The sequence below is a fragment of the Protopterus annectens genome, chromosome 14.part0 (genome assembly GCF_019279795.1).
Source record: "Protopterus annectens isolate FY-2018-M chromosome 14.part0, PAN1.0, whole genome shotgun sequence".
NCBI classification, from domain to species: domain Eukaryota; kingdom Metazoa; phylum Chordata; order Ceratodontiformes; family Protopteridae; genus Protopterus; species Protopterus annectens.
The window spans coordinates 1,081,977,454-1,082,000,091 of NC_056748.1; the positions used below are offsets into that span (position 1 = coordinate 1,081,977,454).

Below are 22,638 nucleotides of genomic sequence, written 5' to 3' on the forward strand. Positions count from 1 at the left end.
GCCCTTGTATGCTGGTGCACCAAACCACAGACATATTGTGTGTTTGGATGGGGATCACACCTTTAGGGAAAGAATCCTGAAAGGTCTACAACATTAGGACTGCCCTCATCTCCAGGATGCCAATGTGAAAACTGGCCTCTGAGGTAGACTACGTGTCCTTGACTGTCTTTAACAAATCTGAGTGAGGCTAATTGGGAAAGCTCATTGGCTGAAATCTCATCCACCACTGGAATGTGGCACTCCAGTCTAACACACTCATTTAAAATCTAGCTAGCAGATTAAACGGACGGAGGCTGCCATCGATCCTAGAAGGTGCCAAATGTACCTTGCTGAGGTGCTTTGATGGGAAAGTACTGACAATGTCTGATGCGAAGGGTGTGAATCCTCGATTCTGGTATTCTGGCTAACTGTAGCTTGGTATCCAAGGTGGACTCCAATGAACTCTACGGTTTGGACTGGATGCAGTTTTGACTTTGTGAGGTTGATAGTAATCCCCAACTAGGAACAACGCTGGAACAGGAAGTCTCTGACTTCTATAAGAAGATTCCTGATGTAAGAAGTTACAAGCCAGTTGTCCAGATAAGGGAATACTCAGAACTCCTGCAGTCTGAGATGAGCTGCAACCACTGCCATACATTTGGTGAACACCCAGGGAATTGTGGTGAGACCAAAGAGCAGGGTTCTGAACTGGAAATGACTGTCTCCCAGCCAAAAGTGGTGGAACCTCCCAATGCATCTGCCCATTTTTATAATGACAGCATGCATTCTGGGGGTCTATCAAGCACATCCAATCATCCTTCCTCAAGATAACGGCAGAATGGACTGAATCATGACCATCAAGAACTTTGTGTTTTCCATACTGATTCAGGTGACAAAGGTCCAAAATTGACATCAGGTTCCCAATTTTCTTTGGTACCAAAAAGAACACAGAGTCATCCCTGGACCTGTGCTGGTCAAGTAGAACCTCCTGGAGGACTTGTTTACCTAGTAGCTTTTTATTTCTTGTGCTGCTGCTTTCAGTTGTGTGGGTGGGATATTCAGAAGTTTTCTTGAATAAAAGGGATGACAAAGAAAGGAATTGTATAGCCTCTAGTTATGTTTCTTTGCACCCATACATCTTGGGTGATGGTTGTTGAAGCCACTGGGTGCAGAGACAAGCACCCGACTGCCTCTAGAATGTGGCAGTCATGCAACCATTCAAGAATGCAGAAAACGTCTGTTGGAGAAGGGCCCAAAAGCCTTGAGTCTGTGGTCCACCTCTGTTACAGGGCGATGTCAATTATGATCGTCTTTCGCTGCCTCTAGGAGGGTCTATCACTAAACGCATCTGGGGTGAAGCCTTCACACTTCCAGAACCACAATTACTTACTTCCTTTCTAACTTATAGAGAAAGTCTGTTGAGGGTAGAAATGCATATCCCACCAGCAAACAACGCCTTGCCCTCCGGCTCACTTTTAGACAGGGTATCTAACTTTGGGCCCAACCAATGTGAACCCATCATAAGGGCATTAACGATGGACATCTTGAAGTGTTCCATGGATTTGCAGAGACATATCCAGGTATACTGGCTAACTGCCATTCTGGTGCCTGCTGCTACTGACATGCCAGTGACCACACTGGAAATAAGCAGCATAAAAGTGCTGGACAGGGATGAAACAGTAGCCAACTGCATATCTTTTATTTTCTATCTTCCAAAGACAAGGACCCAGTGAAGGGGCATGAAGAGTTTTTAGTTAAGTCCCTCAAAGTGTGCAATATGGGTCAAGTAGTTCAGCACCCTGAGACAGAATGTTTCTGAAGCATATACCCACTTGCTAAACCTGTTCAATGCCCTGGACTCCCTGTTAGAGGGATGGTCAATAGAGCTTTCCTCAATGAGCTCCTTCTTAGTGGCCATCATTACCACAATAGAATCTACAACAGGACCCTTGCTCTAGAAGGGCCTACCTTTAAGAGAAACTAGGATTTTGTCAGGTTTTCTGGGGATCGGTTCAACCACATCCAGTTCCTTCAATGCAACCTGAAAACGAGGTCAGCCTGTTCTTCAGTGGGAGGGGCCTCCCACTTAGTAGAGTGATAAGCCCCCAAAGCCTCAAGGAATACCGATTCCTCCTAGGAGGAGGCATTGGTGGACCACTCCCCTTTCTGGCAGAGTAGGCCAAACATCTCACAAAAGATGACCTCTTCAAAGGGGGGACCTAGAGGAACCCACCCCTTCATCATTTGGTGAGGGAAGCATGAGGGGAGTCCATGTGCCTCCTTTTGCATGTATGCTTTCAGTGGACTTCCCCACTGAGGTCCTCTGAGGAAGACTGCAGACTAAGAAAGAAAACTGAATAGAATAAAAAATGCTCTCTTTTATTAAAAAACAAAGCTTTCGGGAATGTCCCTTCTTCAGTGTTTGATAAATACATTTAAAATTTAAACACACACATATATATATATATATATATATATATATATATATATATATATATATATATGCAATAAGTCACCACCATATGACACAGCCATCCTATAAAAACACACTACAAACACTTAACTCATTCCCTCCAGGAGAGCTGTTTCGAGTGTGTACCTTTAACTCCCAGTGGCTGTGGCTTCAGCCTTTAAAAAATTAAGTTATCACCTTACAGTACTAACAAATAGTTACTGACAGAGGTCATATATCAATGCAGTTGTGTTTGCCAACATGTATGCTTCAAGATAAAATATTCTGATACCTTGTATGTAGCATGGTTTTGGAATTATTAATGCAAATTTGAACAGGCAATATTTGACGCCTAGAGGAGAAGTAGGAGGTAACTGCAGAAATGCCTGGAGACATCACTCGGCTGTAATAAGTTAAATCCACTTAATTAATTAATTGCCCTTAAAGGGCAATTATATAAAAAAACTGACAAAATATATATCACATCTGTGCTTTTCACTAAAAAATAATATACAGGAAGACTCCAGACTGACAGGGAGACCACAACATGAACTGCCTCTAGACTCTGAGTGCTGGCTGTCTCAATGTGATAGGAAGAAAGGAGAAAGGAGCCAAAGAAATCTGTGGGGGCAGGGGGAGATCTGAGTGGGAAAGGTAAACCTGCTCCCTTTACTGTGAGAGTACTCTCTCAAAGTCCTCGAATACCCATGCCAAGACAGGTTCCAGCATAGCCCCTGAAGAATCTAAAGAACATGACAAGGGCAAATCTGGCTATGAGAAAGCAACCAAGACTTTTATAGTAAAGGTGCAATCCTCCCAGCAGGAGTTGATTCTGACAAAACTGTGGCAGGAGGACAAAATACTAAAAGTGGGAGTGATTCTGGAGAATGAGTATTCATTGTACACCAGGCCGAAGAGGAGTAAATTCATTCCATTATTCAGGGAATGTCGAGATGCAGGTGTGAGATTCAAACGGTCTTCAAGCTATTCTTCCTTGGAGGGACAAAATCATTTTTTTTTTGATGAATATATATTAAGGAGGAAATACAAAAGTTTGTCCAAGAAAAAGTGAGCTGTAAAACAGGAGATTCTGCTTCTTGTTCTTCTGGTAATGAACATCACAGAGAGACTGTACCTGTGAAACCTTTTCCACTGCTTTAATGGAGATGCTGGAGAGAAGGAATGGACCATGAGAGTTGACTAGAAGAATCAAGACTCAAGAATAGGTTGGAAATTAAGCAGAGACAGGATCTGGGAGATGGAGATGAAAAATAATGAACCCAGAAACTTAATGCAGGATTACAATGCAATAATTATATTTGTGAAATATGACAGAACAAGAAAATGTGGAAATATTGGACTTTTTCAGAATATGTTGGACTTGTATGGAAGTCTCGAGTATATGCCCTACTTCATGTCATTAATGCTCGAAAAAATGCTTTGGGGATGGGAAGATCGGGGAGGAAGTTAACTGTAAGTAAAGAAACGTGGTTTTTCTTACTAGTATTATTTTCGTGGGGTACGGTTTTCTTTGCATGCTATACAACAACGTTTTTTTAGTTATTTTAAGTGTAAGGTTCAAAGGGGGGGGGGCTGTTAGAGCTTGCAGAACCAAAGCCAAATCCCAAGGTTGTACCAGTTCTCTAAAGGGAGATTTTAGGTGGATAATCCCTTTCAAGAAAGTCTTACAGAGTCTGTGTGACATAAGTGAAGAATCTTGAAAAGCAATATAGAAATATGAAATGGCAGCTAAATGTACACAAATAGTAGAGGCAGACACCCCAGAGTGGAAAAGATGTGATAAGTAATCCAATACCACTGAGACTGGGGATGACAAGGGGTCTAATTGTTTATTTGCTGCCCATAGAGAGAACCTTTTCCATTTAAGATAGATTAGTCTGAAGGATGATTCATGAGATGCAATAAGAATATTGCGCACAGAGGACGAGAGGTTTTCATGCCTGGCAATCATTGGAAGTGGAGAAACCAAGCTGTTAGTTTCAGGGTTGTTAGACTGGGGTGAATCAGACCCTGCGGATGGGAGATCAACATCGAGGATGGATTGAGGATCCACGGCTGATCTAGCAGGTGAGGCCAGAGGAAGGGAAACCAGACTTGTCAAGGCCAATATGGAGCAATAAGGATCACTTTGCTCTTCAACTGTCGTGCTTTCTTCAGAAATTGGAAGATGAGGGGAATAGGAGTATAAGCACAAAAAAGACCCGAGGGCCAAGCGTGGACTAGAGCGTCCCTTGGTGACTGTCCCCGAGGGGGGACTGGGGCAAAATAGTTGCTGCACTTGTAGTTGGTTGGGGAGGCAAATAGGTTGCAGCAAGGCTGGCCACAGCGGTTGAAGATTTTTGCCTCTAACACAGGATTGAAGGACCACTTGTGAGGTTGTAGAATGCCCTTGCTCAATTTGTCCGCTATCACATTGGAGGTCCTGGGAATGTGCGTTACAATTAGAAAGCGGTTGTAAGCTATCAGCCGTTGCCATATTCTCAAGGCCTCTTGGCATAATGGGTAAGATCTGAGGCCCCTTGTTTGTTGATGTACCAGACCACTTATATGTTGTCTGATTGGATCCCAATAATCCCTGACGGAAGGATGGAGTGAAATGCTTGCAACACTAGAAGCAGTGTCCTCAGTTCCAGGACACTGATATGCAAAAGGGCCTCTGCCTCTGACCAAGTGTCTTGGACCGAGTTTCCCTGACATAACCCCACCACCCCATCTGGAAGGCATACGCGGTCACCATGGCTATCGGTTGATAGGGACTGAAAGGGTGAGACCATTGCTGGGGATTTCAAGTCATCCAGCAGAGTAAATCTTGCTTGCATCTCTGAGTTACACTTATCTGAAAAGACAAAGGATGTTGTAGAGGGTACCACTGAGTGAGAAGCAGCCACTGAAGGAAGCCTCATGTGGAATATGGCTAGAGGAACAATGGTGATCAAGGCTGCCACTGACCCCAATAGCTGGAGTATAGATCGAGTGGGAGATCTGTGGTGGCAGAGCAGTGGTTGAACTTGTTGTCTTATTCTCTGAAGTCTGTGTTCTGGAAGGGATGCTGTGCAATTTCTCTTGTCCAACAGTACCTCTATAAATTCCAAAGACTGAGTTGGGGTGGTGTTGGATTTCTCCCAGTTTTTAGTGATTCCCAGGCTTTGAGCTGTAAAGAGAGTATACTGCAGGGCTTCTTCCAGTAGACGCTTGGTGGGGGCAGTGAGGAGCCAGTCGTCTAGATATGGAAACGCCTGGAATCTTTGAAGTCGCAAGTGAGCAATAACCACTGCCATGCATTTTGTGAACACTCTGGAGGATGTAGAGAGACCGAAGGGCAGGGCTCAAAATTGGTAGCAACTAGCTCCTATGCGGAAGCGGAGATATCTTCTAGAGTGTTTGTCCATTTTTATGTGGTAATACGCATCTTGAAGATCTGCAGAGCACATCCAATCTTCTTCCATAAGAGGAAGGATAGACTGAACCATGACCATCTGGAATTTCTCTGTTTTTACAAATTTGTTTAGTGTACTGAGCTCCAGAATTGGCCTCCAGTCCCCTGTCTTTTTTGGCACTAAAATGAACCTTGAGTAAAAAACGGATCCTATCTGGTCTTGGGGGACCATCTGGATGACTCTTTTTTTTGTAGCAGCTTTTGATTTCATGTGCTGCTGCTTCCCTTGACTGGGTGGAATGTCAGGTAATACTCTTGATGAGATTGGGAAAAGATGGAAGGGGATACGATAGCCTCTGGATATTAGCCTTTGTACCCAAGAGTCGGTTATATTTTGCCAGGCAGCAGGGTACAAGGAGAAACAACCCCCGACTGCTTCCAGAGGTGAGCAGTCAGGCAACACTTCATGAGCACAGATAGGGTTGGCCAGAGAAGGAATCTCTAGAACCCCGGTTTCACAGACAAGCGCTGCCCCGAAAGGGGCATCTTCCATTGGAGTTTTCCCCCTATGCCTCTAGGGGATAACTCGGCATGTGCATCCCGGAATGAGCCCTTTGATTTCTTGTACCACATCTTTCCGCTCCTCTGATTTCTGGAGTAGAATCGCTGAGGAGTGGAGTGTCTGACACCAATGACAGACAGGGTCTAGCCATCTTTTTCACACCTTGCCAGCGTATCTTTGACTTTAGGGACAAACATAGAAGTGGCCTCTATGAGGACATTAATGAAAGAAGCCTTAAAGGAGTCTGCAAAGTCGCAAAGGTGCATCCAGGCATTTCGCTGGTGACTATACCAGCACCTGCTGCTCTAGCCACCCCTTCCTTTGCGTGAGAAATAAGACACATGGAAGAATTGGAAATGGGCTCTAGGGTGGCTATCTGAGAAGCCACATTGTCATGGACCTCGTCAGAAACAGCTCCTGCCAAGGTTTCAGAGAGCTGGTTGATAAGATCTCGCTGAAGCCTGGTAAAATGCGCCAAATAATTCAAAGACCTTATGGCGAAGGTCGATGAAGCAAACACACTCATCCCTAATCTGTCAATCGCCTGGGACTCCTTATTGGGCAGGTGGATAGTTTGGCTCTCTTCTGCCAAATCCTTCTTAGTTGCAGCTGCTACCACCATAGCATCTACTTGAAGACCTTGTGACCAATGTGGGTGCTCAGATCGGGGTGATAATATTTTATCTGGTCTCCTAGGTATCGCTTCCAAAATGTCAGGAGCCTTCCATGCGCACTGGACAATGAGGTGGACGAGCTCATCGACAGGCAGGGTGACTCAGTGGAGTCCATGTGCTTCCTCTTACATGATGCTTTGCGGGGTACTTCCTCAGTGGGAGGTTCTGGGGAAGACTGCAAAGAGGGGGTCTACCGAAGAGGAGAAACCTGAGGCTCTTGTGGTGTCTGATGGTTGAGGCTTGTGACAGTTACGGCACAAAGGGGGGGAGAGGACTCCAACATGTGAGCTTTTGCCAGCAGAGGCAAGCGCCCTCTCCATGGCCTGGAAGGCTGGCCCACCCAAGGAGGAATGGGAGCCTGGAACTGAGCACAACCTCAGAACTGGGGTCACACCCTACCCCAATGAGCCAGCCCCCAGACAAGGAGTCTTAAGAGGACCGTGAACCATAAGAAAGAGAAGATCCCCTGGAGGGTGCCATAGAAAAAAATGGCATGGAGCCGGGAATGCCCTCCCCCATGGCACAGCCACCGGCCTGAGAAGAGCCCAATGTCCAGTGCACCAAGGGCCACAAGGATGACTCTGGTTCCAAAGTGAGATCCACTATTGGAGCCAGAGGAAAGGAAGTTGCTGTCAGTGTAATAGGCTTCGAAACCTGAGTAGAAGTCGAAGGAGGAGATATATGTTCAACTGAATGAGGGAATGTGGACTTTGATGGTTGGGAGAGACCTCTGGCCACAAGCAATTGGTCAACAAGCTGCAACGCATCCTGTTCAGAAAGACTCTTGGTTGACCTCATGGAGAAAGCTGATGGCGATTCTGGCCTTTCTAGGAAAGGACTATATTGGCTGCCAGCAAATGGATTCAGTGAAGGAAAATATTTGATCTTTGCTAATTTAATAGGTGCACAGCCTGGAGCTGAGGATGTCTGCACTGAAGAAAACTGTGTGGAAGTAGTCTGTGCCGACGATGTCAGCGCCATAGTAGTTGAAAGATGTCTGCACCGTAAAGGCAAAAGTCTGCCCCGAAGGGTACGGTGCAGTAGTGAAAAGTGTCTGCACTGGCAATAAGGACAGTGCCAAGAAGGACTGCACCAAAGCACATGCCAGTGCTGAAAATGTCTGTGCCATGGAGTACAGAAGAGTCATATTTGGAGCCAAAGGTGATTGTACCAACGGTGCCGAAGAGGACTGAACCTATATGGACAGTGCTGGTAAGGACTGCGACAGAGCTGTCTGGACTGTAGTTGCCTGCACTGGGAACTCTGGTGCCGGTATCAATAAAGGAAACATGGCTGTAGTCAGAATCATTTGGAGTGGTGCCGAGCCTGCAGCCGACAGGGTCACAGGTAGCAGTGCCGAAGTAGTAATTAATATCACTTTCTTATGAGTCGACTCCCTACGATCTCAAGAGGGAGACAGGAGCAATTTCGATGAAGAAGAAGAATGCCTCTTGCAGGGTTTAACAGGAGAGGGTGAGCCCTCCAACCCAGAAATAGCCTCAGAGAAAGGAGACTTGAGGAGACCTTTCAAAATTAAATTATTCTTCCTCTCGTTGAGAGTCCTGGTAGAGAAATTTTTACAAATCCCACAAGAGGATCCACAGTCAGGTGGGAGACAGTCAGACAAGTAGACACATGTCATGGCCATCAGAAAGCGGCAACTTACGACTGCAATCTACACTGCTTGAAACCAACGCTACTTTTCTTATCTGACATAACTGGTGTCGAGTAGAAGAATAGTACCAAAAAGAAGAAGAAAGGCTACCCAAAAAGGGTAAGAAGAGAAAGGAATTACCAACGATGGTAATGAAGAATTACCACAAGGTAAGAAAGAAGGGTAATAAAGGGAAACTACTAAAGGGAGAGAGTCTAAAGTATACGATAGGGAAGGAAGATATTGGTATAAACCTTTGAGAAAATGTACAGAAAGAACAATGTATAAACTTTCAAAAAATTAGACACTTAGCTGAGAGAGTGGCTTGACATGGCTGTACAGCAACGCTGCAAACGAGATTTGAGGTAACATGGAGCAGAGCATTCTGGGTAGGACCTTGGCTTGAGAGTTTTTAGCTGATGCAAGCTTGATATTGGCCGGCTCGGTTCCAAGGACGGAACCGATAACTCATCAGTAAGGCATGAATGAAGATTAACAACATCAGATCAAAAAGTTTTATAAGATGTGACATAGGCTCAAATGGATATGACAAGAAAAACTATATAAAAGTTCAACCTACCAGTGTATGCATGTAACACAAAAGCTGGAACTAGGCATTTAACAAAAAATGTGTTATACATAAAAGGTGGGAATAATAACTTTTTTATACAATGATGCTTTCTGTAATGTCTTTAAACGTCAATGCTCTCACAGATAAATCCAGAAAAGAAAGAATAGTAATCTATATTAAAAATGTAGAGTGCAAAAAGATATGTTACAGGAGAGACACTTGGAAAATACTGAATGTGTGAATTTGATAAAGGTTTTCAGGATGGTTGTTCAGAGGAATATCTGGGACAAAGAAAAAGAGGAGTACTTATATTAATTGCAAGAGGCGCTCCAATAGTGATAGAGGATAAAAAAAGATAATAATGACAGATTTGTAGTGCTAAGGGGCTACTGGCAAGGGAGGAGGATTACACTGGCATATATTTATATTACACCTAAAACTGCTATAATGGAGCTTAAGAAACTTCTGGGAGAAATAATTAGTTTTCAGCAAGGATTATTACTTATAGGTGGGGACTGGAATTTGGTTTCCAGCAGTGAAGATGTGTCTGGGGGGGGGGGGGGGGGCAGAAGGGAAAGTATAACAAAGGAGGGTAGATTTTTGAAGAAATTTATGAAAATATTTGGCATGGAAGATCTGAACTCAGTAGTAGGAGTGCAGAGTGAAATTATATATCATTCCCCAAGAACATGTGCATTTAATTGAAGGTTTTGATACATACCCAATAATTATTTTAGATCATGCACCAATAATAGCTAAAATAAAAACACATGGTAATGAAATTAAAACTTGATGCTGTCTCTCCCACTTATCTGTTAAAAAGAGGAATTTAAGGAATGGGTAGTGGAGATAACTCATGAGCTATTCAAGAGGATAGAAATCGCTTCTGAATATATAGCTAGGGAGTGAGTTAAAATGTAGGTGGAAATTAAAGAAAGGGAGCTATTGTTAAGAAGTAACAATTACTTAGAGGGAATGGCAGATGTTAAACATATTGCAAAACAGGGGGAATATCACAGAACAAGAGGAGGATCAACTGCAGAATGCTAAACAGAAAATAAGGGCTTACCTCTATAATATACATGAGTTTAGACAGATGTTAGATAACACTAGAGCACAAAAACCTTTAGCACAATGCCTCAAGCCAGAAAGTAGACAGCGCTGTCACCAAGCTTAGGGAACTTATAGCAAAGTAAGGTAACAAGACTGCCTGTAGATATATTAGAAATATTTCAGAAATTCTATGAAAGTCTGTATAAAGCAGAGAAATATGGAAATAAAGAAGAGATGCAAATGGAAATGTTTATAGAAGAATTAAATATGCCAAGATTAGGGGTAGATGAGGCTCATTTACAAACTCTTAGGATAGAAGAGTTGAGATAAAAATTGTGATGTATAACCAACCTACAGGAAAGGCCTCAGGAATAGATGGTATTCTTGTGGAAGTTTGGAAGCTATGAGGGGAAAAAACTGATGAAGATCTGGAAGGTTTTGTTTAACAGTATTTTAAGAACAGAAGTACCAGCATCCTGCAAGAAAGCTGTGGTAGTTGTAATACATAAAGAGGGTTAAGATCCACCAGATCCAGCTTCATACAGGCCCATTTCAATAATAAACCATAATTATAAAGTGTTCATGTCTATAATGGCCAAAAGAATGGCAAATGTAATGCCAAAACTGATATAAATTGATCAGTTGTGGTTTTATGGAGGGGAGGAAAACATTTGACAACATTAACAGAACACTGATGATCCAGAGGAAAGCAGAATGTAAGAAAGTACCATTGCTGTTGGTGAGTCGTGATGCACAGAAAGCACCTGACAGAGTAAGCTGGGACTTTTATGAGCAGGGAAATGGAAGCATTTGCATTTCATGAAAAAATTATAAGGCTGATTAGGAGGATATATGAGGGATCAGAGGCATAAATTAAAGTGGGTGGAGTCCTCTATGATAATTTCTACTTGAGCAGAGGAACCAGGCAGGGGTGTCCTTTTCCCCCCTTTGTTATTTGCATTATATTTAGAACCACTGGCAAAGAAAATAAGGGACTCAAGGATATAACTGGTATGGTAGTCAAGAAAAGCTGGCTCTATCTGCAGAAGATATTATTTTATACCTGACAAACCAGAAATAGGCATTATAGTGTTGTGGAACATTTTGAGACAGTTTCATATCTTTTTGGGATAAAGCATTAAATGAAGCTAAAACAAAGGCAATAGAGGTAAATTATGTACCAACATATGAATTAGTTGTGCAATATCCATATTTATGGGGACATGATAAAATGAAGTATTTAGGAGCATGGATTAAAAATGATTCTGTTGTAGCAACTAAGGATATGTGGGAAGAGGCTAAACAAAAGATAATACAAAAATTGAGAAAATGGAAGCCTTATTATATGGATATGAATAGTAAGATACAAGCTGTTAAGATGTTTTTAGTCCTATTAGTGTTACGCACAAGTCAGCCAAGAGGAGAAGTTGTGGATAGCAATTAATAAAGAGGTGAAGGACTTTATCTGGGAGGGGAATATGGCAAGAGTTAAGTGGGATCACTGGATTCTTCCAGTACAACAGGGTGTATTTGGATTACCCGATTTGAAGGGGTATTTCAGAGCTACACAATTAAGGCTGCTATACAAAGCACAAGCAAAAAGCTACAACTCAAAGTGGCATCTACTTTTCAGAAGTGCAGGCAAACATAGGAGGATTGTGGCTGACAAAGTTTGCAGATGACTGCAAACTGGGCGCCATAGTTGAAAATCCATCTGACACAGATATCCTTCAGAGAGGTCTCATAGAAACGGATAACTGGTGTCAGAGCCATGGCCTTAAGCTAAACGCCAAAAAATGTATAGTCATACCCTTTGGTAAAAACAAGGTAACCCCAAGTTACCACATAGGTGGCATCCCATTAAGCACAGAAGAGGTTATCCGGGACCTGGGGACCCAAGTTGACAGTAACCTTTCTTTTGACACTCACATTGCCAAAGTGGTTAGGAGGACCTTCTACATTGCCCACCTGATTATGAAGGGGTTCACATCCAGATCAAGGGAGGTCATTGTTCCCCTGTACTCTTCACTTATCAGACCAATGATTGAGTACAGTGCCCCATTCGGAATGTATCTTACCCGACACCTGCAGCAATTGGAAAGACCCCAAAAGTTCCTCACCAAAAGGATAAAGGGGCTCAAAAATATGCCATATGCTGCCCGACTGAAGAAACTCCAGCTCTATTCAGTTGCATACCTTCTGCTCAGAGGTGACCTGTGCCTGACATACAAGGCCATGTCCAACCCGGAATTAATGGACATGCTCCACCTCAAAAAATCCAAATCCACCAGAGCCACAAGAGCAAGAGACTTAAACCTCAACACGTATATAAATAGGACGTGCTGGAGGGACAGATTCATCACCCAGGGACTCCCTATGCTGTGGAACAGAATCCCGGTCCATGTGAGACACAGCACCTCACTGGCTCTGTTCAAGAAGAATCTTGACCAGTGGATGGGAGATCGTAGGTTTACCCCGGTGATCATCTCTGTATCACTGCTGGACAGAGGCACGGCAAACTAATGGGTATAGTATTCTTCAACCTAAGGGGTGGTGAAAGCCACACAACTCTGGCTAGGCTTATAAATGCCCTAGGGCAGATAGCCTAGTAGGAACCAATGAACTTATGAAAGGGATGATGATGAAACAGGGGAGGAAGCCCAAAACAACAAGGAGAGACTGGGATTTTGGATGCAGGCCCTTAAGGAGAGTAACAATAATAATACAGAGTATTACATCCGTAAAGTTGCAGAAAATATCTAAGAACTAAGCCAACACAGAAATGGAGATAGGAGATTCTGCCAATATGGATGACTGCAATTAGGGACATAGACAATAAGCAAGAGGGATCTGGAATTTACTGGCAAAAACTGGCAAAGGAACCAAGGTAATGGTAGCAAATAACTATAGAGGGAAAGATGACAGAATGGGAAGGCGCAAATAATTTATTTGGACTGCAGGTTAGAGATTGCCTTCCCTATCAAGGACTGATATCAGATTATAGGCAAAGAGAAAGAAATAGGTGGGTCCTAAATGAAAGACCAGCACTGGTACAGTTTTTAGTAGAATCTGAAACAGAAGCTGCCATTAAAAAGGAATAATCAGTAGAGAATATAACATATTGTATAACTATAAGAATCGATTAGAGGAGGTTAGAAGGAAATGGGAAGAGAGACTGGATACGAAATTCACAACAAAACAATGGGAGAATGTATGCACGTCTCCCAAACACACAACAAAACAATGGGAGAATGTATGCATGTCTCCCAAACACACAACAAAACAATGGGAGAATATATGCATGTCTCCCAAACACACAACAAAACAATGGGAGAATGTATGCATGTCTCCCAAACATACAACAAAACAATGGGAGAATGTATGCATGTCTCCCAAACATACAACAAAACAATGGGAGAATGTATGCATGTCTCCCAAAAATACAACAAAACAATGGGAGAATGTATGCATGTCTCCCAAACATACAACAAAACAATGGGAGAATGTATGCATGTCTCCCAAACATACAACAAAACAATGGGAGAATGTATGCATGTCTCCCAAACATACAACAAAACAATGGGAGAATGTATGCATGTCTCCCAAACATACAACAAAACAATGGGAGAATGTATGCATGTCTCCCAAACATACAAAACAATGGGAGAATGTATGCATGTCTCCCAAACATACAACAAAACAATGGGAGAATGTATGCATGTCTCCCAAACATACAACAAAACAATGGGAGAATGTATGCATGTCTCCCAAACACACAACAAAACAATGGGAGAATGTATGCATGTCTCCCAAACATACAACAAAACAATGGGAGAATATATGCATGTCTCCCAAACACACAACAAAACAATGGGAGAATATATGCATGTCTCCCAAACACACAACAAAACAATGGGAGAATATATGCATGTCTCCCAAACATACAACAAAACAATGGGAGAATATATGCATGTCTCACAAACACACAACAAAACAATGGGAGAATATATGCATGTCTCACAAACACACAACAAAACAATGGGAGAATATATGCATGTCTCACAAACACACAACAAAACAATGGGAGAATATATGCATGTCTCCCAAACACACAACAAAACAATGGGAGAATATATGCATGTCTCCCAAACACACAACAAAACAATGGGAGAATATATGCATGTCTCCCAAACATACAACAAAACAATGGGAGAATATATGCATGTCTCCCAAACACACAACAAAACAATGGGAGAATATATGCATGTCTCCCAAACATACAACAAAACAATGGGAGAATATATGCATGTCTCCCAAACACACAACAAAACAATGGGAGAATATATGCATGTCTCCCAAACACACAACAAAACAATGGGAGAATATATGCATGTCTCCCAAACACACAACAAAACAATGGGAGAATATATGCATGTCTCCCAAACACACAACAAAACAATGGGAGAATATATGCATGTCTCCCAAACATACAACAAAACAATGGGAGAATATATGCATGTCTCCCAAACACACAACAAAACAATGGGAGAATATATGCATGTCTCCCAAACACACAACAAAACAATGGGAGAATATATGCATGTCTCCCAAACACACAACAAAACAATGGGAGAATATATGCATGTCTCCCAAACATACAACAAAACAATGGGAGAATATATGCATGTCTCCCAAACATACAACAAAATCTACAAGATTTAAGAGTTTTGCTGTGAAGTGTGTACATAGATATTTTTATACCCCAAAGACTTTTTCCTCAGGTAGACAGCAAATGTTGGAGGTGTGATGGGGAAGGAAGAGGTAATTGGGAACATATTTTCTGGGAGTGCAGTGATTTGGCAGACTTTAAGGATTCCCTGCAGATTGCATCATCGCAGATGCTGGGTGGGCAGATTGGTGTGACAAGGGAGATGATTTTTTCTGAGTTATGACACAGAATCAGAGTTGCCTAGATATGGTAAGGCGTTGCTGTGTCTAATTATGGTGGCTGCCAAAAAAAATAATTACTAGAAAATGTGAATCAAAATCTAAACTAACTATGCTATAAGTAGTGAATATAGTAACAGTTCTGATCATTAGAAAAAAAGTAGCAGCAAACTACACAGGGAAAATGGGAATTGTGGGAATAATACATACAGAGGAAGAATGAGGTTTAAAAGAAGGCAGGACTTAATGAGGTATGTAATGTTTGACTGAAGATGAATGGGTAGATAATAAGTGATGTATAATATTTGCAAATGGGAGTGTATCAGTATGGTTTGTGATGCAAAATGCTTTGCAACTAGGATTGTGTCAGTGTGGATTGTTTTCATTTATATAAATGTATGATTACCTACGTCATAAGTGATGGTTTAATAAAGATGTTGCATGTTTAAAAAAAGGTAGGAATTAAATAATTTATGTAATGTTACTTAGGTTATATGATATATAGCAATATATGTGAAGTATTCTGTTGGGAAACGTGAACTTGTTAATATAGTTTGATTGCTTTTATATAAATGCAAATGTGCCTATATCACAAGTGATAATTCAATAAAGGTGTTAAAAAAGAACCTGCCAAGGGCAAGCTCTGAAAACCCATCCGTCTCAGCTCCAAAGCCAATGCTGAAATTGAGATTTGGACAGCGGGAGTGATAAGAGGAAGGGATGGATCCAAAAGCTTTGCAGTCAACCCTGACCCCATGGGATGGATCCAAAAGCTTTGCAGTCAACCCTGACCCCATGGCTCCATGACCCATCAAGATTTGAAGTATTCAGAATTGAAAAGGTCAGACAGAGTTGATAAGTCCAGTCCTTTGGATCAAATTCATGCAATCCCTGGGGTGCACTCATTTCCAAGTGGCTTGAATTCAAAGGTCGGATCAGAGAAGAAAAGATGATCAGAGGGGGAAGATGGAGGCAAATCCCAACCCTTCAACAGAAGATGGCACCATGAAAACCTTCATCTGGATCAGGGACCGCAAAAACTTCCTCCTCATTCTGTTGACATCAGTCTTGGAAAACCTCCTGCAAGACCACACTAATCTAAGACATGAGGGTCTTGACACACTCAAAGGATCTTTCTTGCAGGAAAGGTGATTTAAGCCTAGGGCTAACAGGTTCCAGAGAGATCCTGGGACCTGAGAATGAAGGAGTAGGAGATCCAAGCCTGACAGGATCCACATGAAAAATCTGATGGCTTGGAATGTTTGGAGCTGGACCAGGCAGACCTGATCAGTCCAGGGGAATGCTTTCTGGAAGAGTCCTTCTCTTTGTGTTTCTCCTTCTCCCATTCCTTGTCTTTCTCCTTAGATTTCTCCCATTTGTTCTTATCTGAGGCCTTCTTTGACCAAGGAGAAGATGATGACTGGGATGGGGGAACTTCTCCCTCTGTGGCAGGGAAAAGCCCCTTCAGCACAAGTCTGTTAGGCCTGTCCATCAAAGCTCTTACCCTAAAGGCGGAAAGGGCAGAGCAATCCTTGTTGTGGTGCAATGCTTGTAGACAATATACACTTTTATAATGGGCATCCTAGTTAGGTATTTTATGCCCTAAAAAACACACATTTTGAAGCTGGATGGCTTATCTCTCATCCTGGCACTTAAGGAAAAGAATGCCAAAATATCAGTAGCAGTAGCAACACTAGACTAACAACCACAAAATGTTACTTAAAGACTGTCTAGGCATAAAACAATCTAAGTATTCAGTCCTAACCACTACCTGAAGACGGGAGGGAAAGACAATGACTCTATACAAAATACTCAGAAAAGTGTTTTTAGTTTAAATGATAGGGAAGAATAAAAAGGAGAAAAAAAAACTACAGCAAAAACAATCCAAGGGGAGGAGAGGTATGAAAAAGTACCTCCAAAAAGCCAGAGCCAACAGATCTGCAGCCATAGCAATCAAGCAGCAAACCAGAACTGAGGAAACTCAGTCCTAGGAAGTGAAATATTAGTAAAGGGAGGAGTCTGAGCCTTGGATCCAAACTCTTAAGAATGTTTGAAGATGAATCTGAAGCACATATACATTGAGGACAGACAGAAGAGACAACATAGGTTCATAGGTTGGTACTAGGCTATCAGCCCTAGGGCCTATACAAGCCTAGCCATAACAATTCCCTGGCTATTTCTTCCCACATTAGTTACTTTCCTGGACCCCTGTCTAGCAGGGCGACTGACGTGATCCCTGGGGTGAATTTCCTTTCTCCCATCCAATCGTCAAGGTTCCTCTTGAAGAGGTCCAAAGAGGCACTCTGCTTGACATGTATGGGCAATCTATTCCAGAGTCTGGAGAGTCTCTGGGTCAGGAACCTATCCCTCCAGCATGTTTTGTTTATTGTGATGACAAGGTTTAGATGCCTGGGCGTGTAGCTCTGAGGGATTGGGATTTCTTTAAGTGTAGCATGTCCAACAGCTCTGGGTTTGACATGGCCTTGTATGTTAAGCAGAGATCGCCTCTGAGTAGACGATATGTGACAGAGTATAGCTGGAGATTTTTAAGGCGGTCAGCATAGGGCATCTGCTTTAGGCCTGTGATTCTTTTAGTGAGGTATTTCTGAGGCCTTTCCAGTTGTTGCAGATGTCTTGAGAGGTACATACCAAATGGGGCGTTGTATTCTATAATGGGTCTAATGAGGGATGAGTACAGTGGGACAATGACCTCCTTTTTTCTGGATGAAAAGCCCTTCGTGATGAGGTGTGCCACATAGGATTTCCTGACTGTTGTGGCGATGTGGTTATCGAAGGTGAGACCACTGTCCACCTGTGTCCCTAAGTCTCTTATCACACTTTCTGTGTTTAGTGTACTGCCACCTATATGGTAATTCATGGATAGATACATGTTTTTTCCCAAAGGGGATAACAATACATTTCTTGGCATTGAGCTTTAGCCCATGGCTCTGGCACCAAGCATCTGTTTCTCTAAGGCCCTTTTGTACAGTATCCACATCATTTGGGGATTCAATAATGGCTCCCAGTTTGCAGTCATCTGCAAACTTTGTTAGCCAGAGTCCCTTAGTGTTGACCTGTACTTCAGAGAAGTAGATGCCAAACAAGAGCGGCCCCAGGAGTGAACCCTGAGGTACTCCACTTGTCACTTGCCTGGAGCTGGATTTGGAGTCGGCTACTTTTACAGTGTGGGTTCTATCAGTAAGCCATTTAGCAACCCATTGGGTGACATAGGGATTAATGCCCAACTTATTAAGTTTATCTATGATTCCAGAGTGGGGGATGGTGTCAAAGGCCTTGGCAAGGTCTAGATAGGCTGTGTGGACCACCTTACCCTTGTCCATGGCTCTGGAGACGGATTCAAAGAAGTCAATCAGGTTCAGGAGACAAGATCGGCCCTTCACAAACCCAAACTGGGTGGGGTCCAGTGTTTGAAGGTTGCCAATGTCTTTGTTTATAAGTTCCATGATAATACGCTCCATGGCCTTGCAGATAAGGCTTGCCAGACTGATGGGACGGTAGTTTCTGGGATCCAAGGTGGATCCCCCCTTGTGGATTGGGATAACTGTAGCTCTGCGCCACTCAGTGGGTACGAAACCTGAGGTGAGGCTATGATTAAACATGACACTTAGGTGAGGTGCCAGTTCATATTGTAGTTCATGTAGTACACAGCCCGGGATGTCATCTGGTCCCATGGATGCTGTATTCTTGGCTTTAGAGAGTGCATTTTGTACCTGTGTGGCCGTTATTACTGGAATTTGGCAATCTTCCGGTATTGAGATGGGCCATTTAGGGGGTGAGAGTGGGGTGAAGTTGGCACTGAATCAATCTGCCAGGATATTGGCAATATCCTTCAGATCAGTATATTTAATGCCATTCTGTTTTAGCTCAGAGCAGATCTGAGCATTGCCATTTAGATTCTTGACATAGTTATAGAATGCTTTGTGGTTGTCTTTGGAATCTTTGGCAATTTTATTTTCCTAACTAGCTTTGGAGGATTTTATGAGGCATCTCAGTTTCTTACTGAGGCTAGTAAGGGAGTTTTTTGCATCCTGGGATTTTCCTCTTTTCTGAAAAGTTTCTTCCTTTTGTTGTAAAGTTTGTTTATGGCAGGGGACCACCAGATTGGCTTCCTTTTTTGGATGAGAGCATTTTGGTTCTATTTGGGATGGCACGATTCATGCATGAGTGGATGTGCTCGTACAGTGCCTTAGTGTAGGATTCAGCAGTTGAACTTTCAGTTCCCGTCTGCATGGGTGTCATGAAGTTGGTCACTTCTGACTTGAGTAGCATGAAGTTGGCTTTGGAGAAGTTTTTTATGGTGGTTTCTTTACTGCGGGTGGGGTGGGATGTGGATGTTAAGGGTGATTAGCTTATGGTCAGACCTGACTAACGAGGGGGTGACCATAGGTATGGAGCATTGATTTCCCATGTTGGTAATGACCAGGTCTAGGATATTGGAGCCCCTGGTGGGACTATGGATTAGTTGGATCCAGGGCGTTGGAATTTATGAATTCCAAGAACCGTTGCGCAAAGGTGTTGGGACATGAGTAGTTTTCCCAGTTAATGGCAGGGTAGTTAAAATCACCCAGTATTAGGGTGTTTGGTTCTATCTTAATATTTTCCAGTATGTTTAGAAAGGTGTAGTGAGAATCTTGGGGTATGGTGGGGGATCTCTGTAGCAAGCTACAATTTGGATTGCAGTCTTACCTAGTGTTAGTTGCACTTGGAGAATTTCAGACACATTGTGTTGGCCAACTAGCCTGGTGGTGTGAATATCCTTGGTGAATATTGACACTCCTCCACCTTTAGTGTTTCGGTCCTGGTTTGGTGGTCGAAAAGTGTGGTAAGAGTTGTAGCCTGGTATTGCAGGGGTGCTCTCTGGAGCCTTGAACCAGGTCTCAGTTACTGCACAGATATCCATGTTCTCCATTTTTAGGAGTGCCTCGAGAGAGTGCATTTTGAGGTTTAGACTTCTAGCATTGAGTAGCATTACCTTCAGATTTTGCATGCTTGTACCTGTTACGGTGGTGGTTTTGTCCTTTGAAGTTTGCCTAAAAAAGGCACTATAGGGGTGGCAAGAGCCTTAGCCAGTAACCTGAATCCCAGGGGCATAACATAAATACAGCACATAGGATATGTGGATAAGAAGACATGATTTAAATATGTCTGCTATGTCCCTCCAGATAAATACAGTGCCAGTCTGATAGTAAGAAGGTGGGTGGGTTGTAGAATCAGATGACATTCTTCTAATACTTTCTGCCTGCAGAGTAATCTTTGATGAGATAACATCTGAAGGTTTTTTTTTTTTTTTAAATCCAGACAGATCACTTGCACTGGTACTAATTTCATCACACTCGGCTATTACCTGGTCTAAGAAATGCAGGAGGTTTCATTTGCAGCTAGCCTTAGTAACAGATCCATGCTGGTTTGGGTAATTTCATCACACTCAGCTATTACCTGGTCTAAGAAATGCAGGAGGTTTCATTTGCAGCTAGCCTTAGTAACAGATCCATGCTGGTTTGAATAATTTCATCACACTCGGCTATTACCTGGTCTAAGAAATGCAGGAAGTTTCATTGGCAGCTAGCCTTAGTAACAGATCCATGCTGGTTTGGGTAATTTCATCACACTCAGCTATTACTTGGTCTACGAAATGCAGGAGGTTTCATTGGCAGCTAGCCTTAATAACAGATCTGTGCTGGTTTGGGTACAGGTACTGGTCTTAATTTTGAAAGACCTCAAAACATTCTCTTTGGATATTCTCCATCACCTTTTCTACTACTGCCATCAAGTTAAATGGTGTGCAGTTATACTGAATTTGTCCTGGTAACTTCCTACTCTTTAAACAAGAGATTGGATTCCAGTCATCTGGAGCTTGTCCACTGATCACAGACCTAGTAAAGACATCTGAAAGTGGTTCTGTAGGGTGGTTTCTACTCAATTTCTCCCTCTCTGCAGCAACAATTGCCAAAATACTTCAATTTCAACCAAGTGCCAGACTAAAGGGGGGTGCAGTGGTGCAGCAGTTAATGTCGCCTCAAACAAGAAGTTCTCCAGTTTGATTCTTGGCTGGGGTGCCTTGTGTGTGTAGTCTGCACATCCTCCCTGCATTCAAGTGGTTTCCTCCTGGTACTCTGGTTTCCTCCCACATTCCAAAGACATGCGTCTGGAGTGTTTCTTTCCTGGCCTCCACTGAAAACAGACTCTGTCCTAGTCGGGCTTTCCCGGTCAATAAAAGTTAAATAAAGCTTTGCTCATTTGGCCTTTAGCATATTGTCCAAGTACTATTTTTCTATATGAAAGAATGATTTTAACACAATGCGTCGAAACAGCATTATTGATGACTACATGCCCACAGAGAATATAACGGAGACTCTAATATACTTTTGAAGCTGCAGTGGAGTAGGACAACTGCTCTACAGATAACAGCATGGCAACAGTTGTAAAGATGCACACTGGGACAACTCAGGTCACACTATGCGGGGAAAACTTTCCTTCTTCTGATGTGCAGTGACCTTAGATTTGACTAAATTAAGAAAGGTGCAAGCACATTATGAAACTTTTTTCACAGGGACCCCAGCAAGACAGTATTGCTATATTTCTTATCACCAGCTTTGGAGAATTTGCACACTTGCCACACACTGTTCATGTGTCTTGAAACCATGTTGCAGCTGAATGTTTCGAACAAGTATTACTGTGAAGCAAGCATAGTATTCCTCAGCACATTTCCATGAAACTGTACATTCATAGCAGAGCAATCCAGAAGCTAATATATCTACAGGTAGTTTAGGCTTTCTGAAGCATGAGGATTGTTAGACATTTATTGTTTTATACAGATCACTTGCTGTGTTAAGAAAACCGACTTCATATGGTGCACTTATCTCAGACTTAACTGAGAAACAAATAATGAAAAATAAAAGGCAGCTGTTGCAAGACAAAAGCGACGCTTGGTAGATGGTAAATCCTTTATAAGCAGAAAACTCCAAATACAGAAAAAATACAGACAATGTTCATCCAAGATAAAGCAGTGCAAACAAACACAGCAGTATTAAGCGCTTTCGTCTGGTAGATGACTTCCTCAGAATACAAAAATACTGCAATTAGCACCTGTTTAAATACATTGCTTACCCAATCACAAATAACTGACATTGTTAATGGTGGAAATGATGTCAGTTATTTGTGATTGGGTAAGCAATGTATTTAAACAGTTGCTAATTGCAGTATTTTTGTATTCTGAGGAAGTCATCTACCAGATGAAAGCGCTTAATACTGCTGTGTTTGTTTGCACTGCTATCTGGATGAACATTTTCTGTATTTTTTCTGGATTTGGAGTTTTCTGCTTATAAAGG

The 22,638-nt window shown here is 42.5% G+C and overlaps 1 protein-coding gene across 1 annotated transcript in view; it reads right to left on the reverse strand.

Annotated features, from left to right (window-relative positions):
- CFAP46 (cilia and flagella associated protein 46) overlaps window positions 1-22,638 on the reverse strand; it is a 3,596,153-nt gene that overhangs the window by 2,602,369 nt on the left and 971,146 nt on the right. The gene's annotated exons all lie outside the window — the stretch shown is intronic.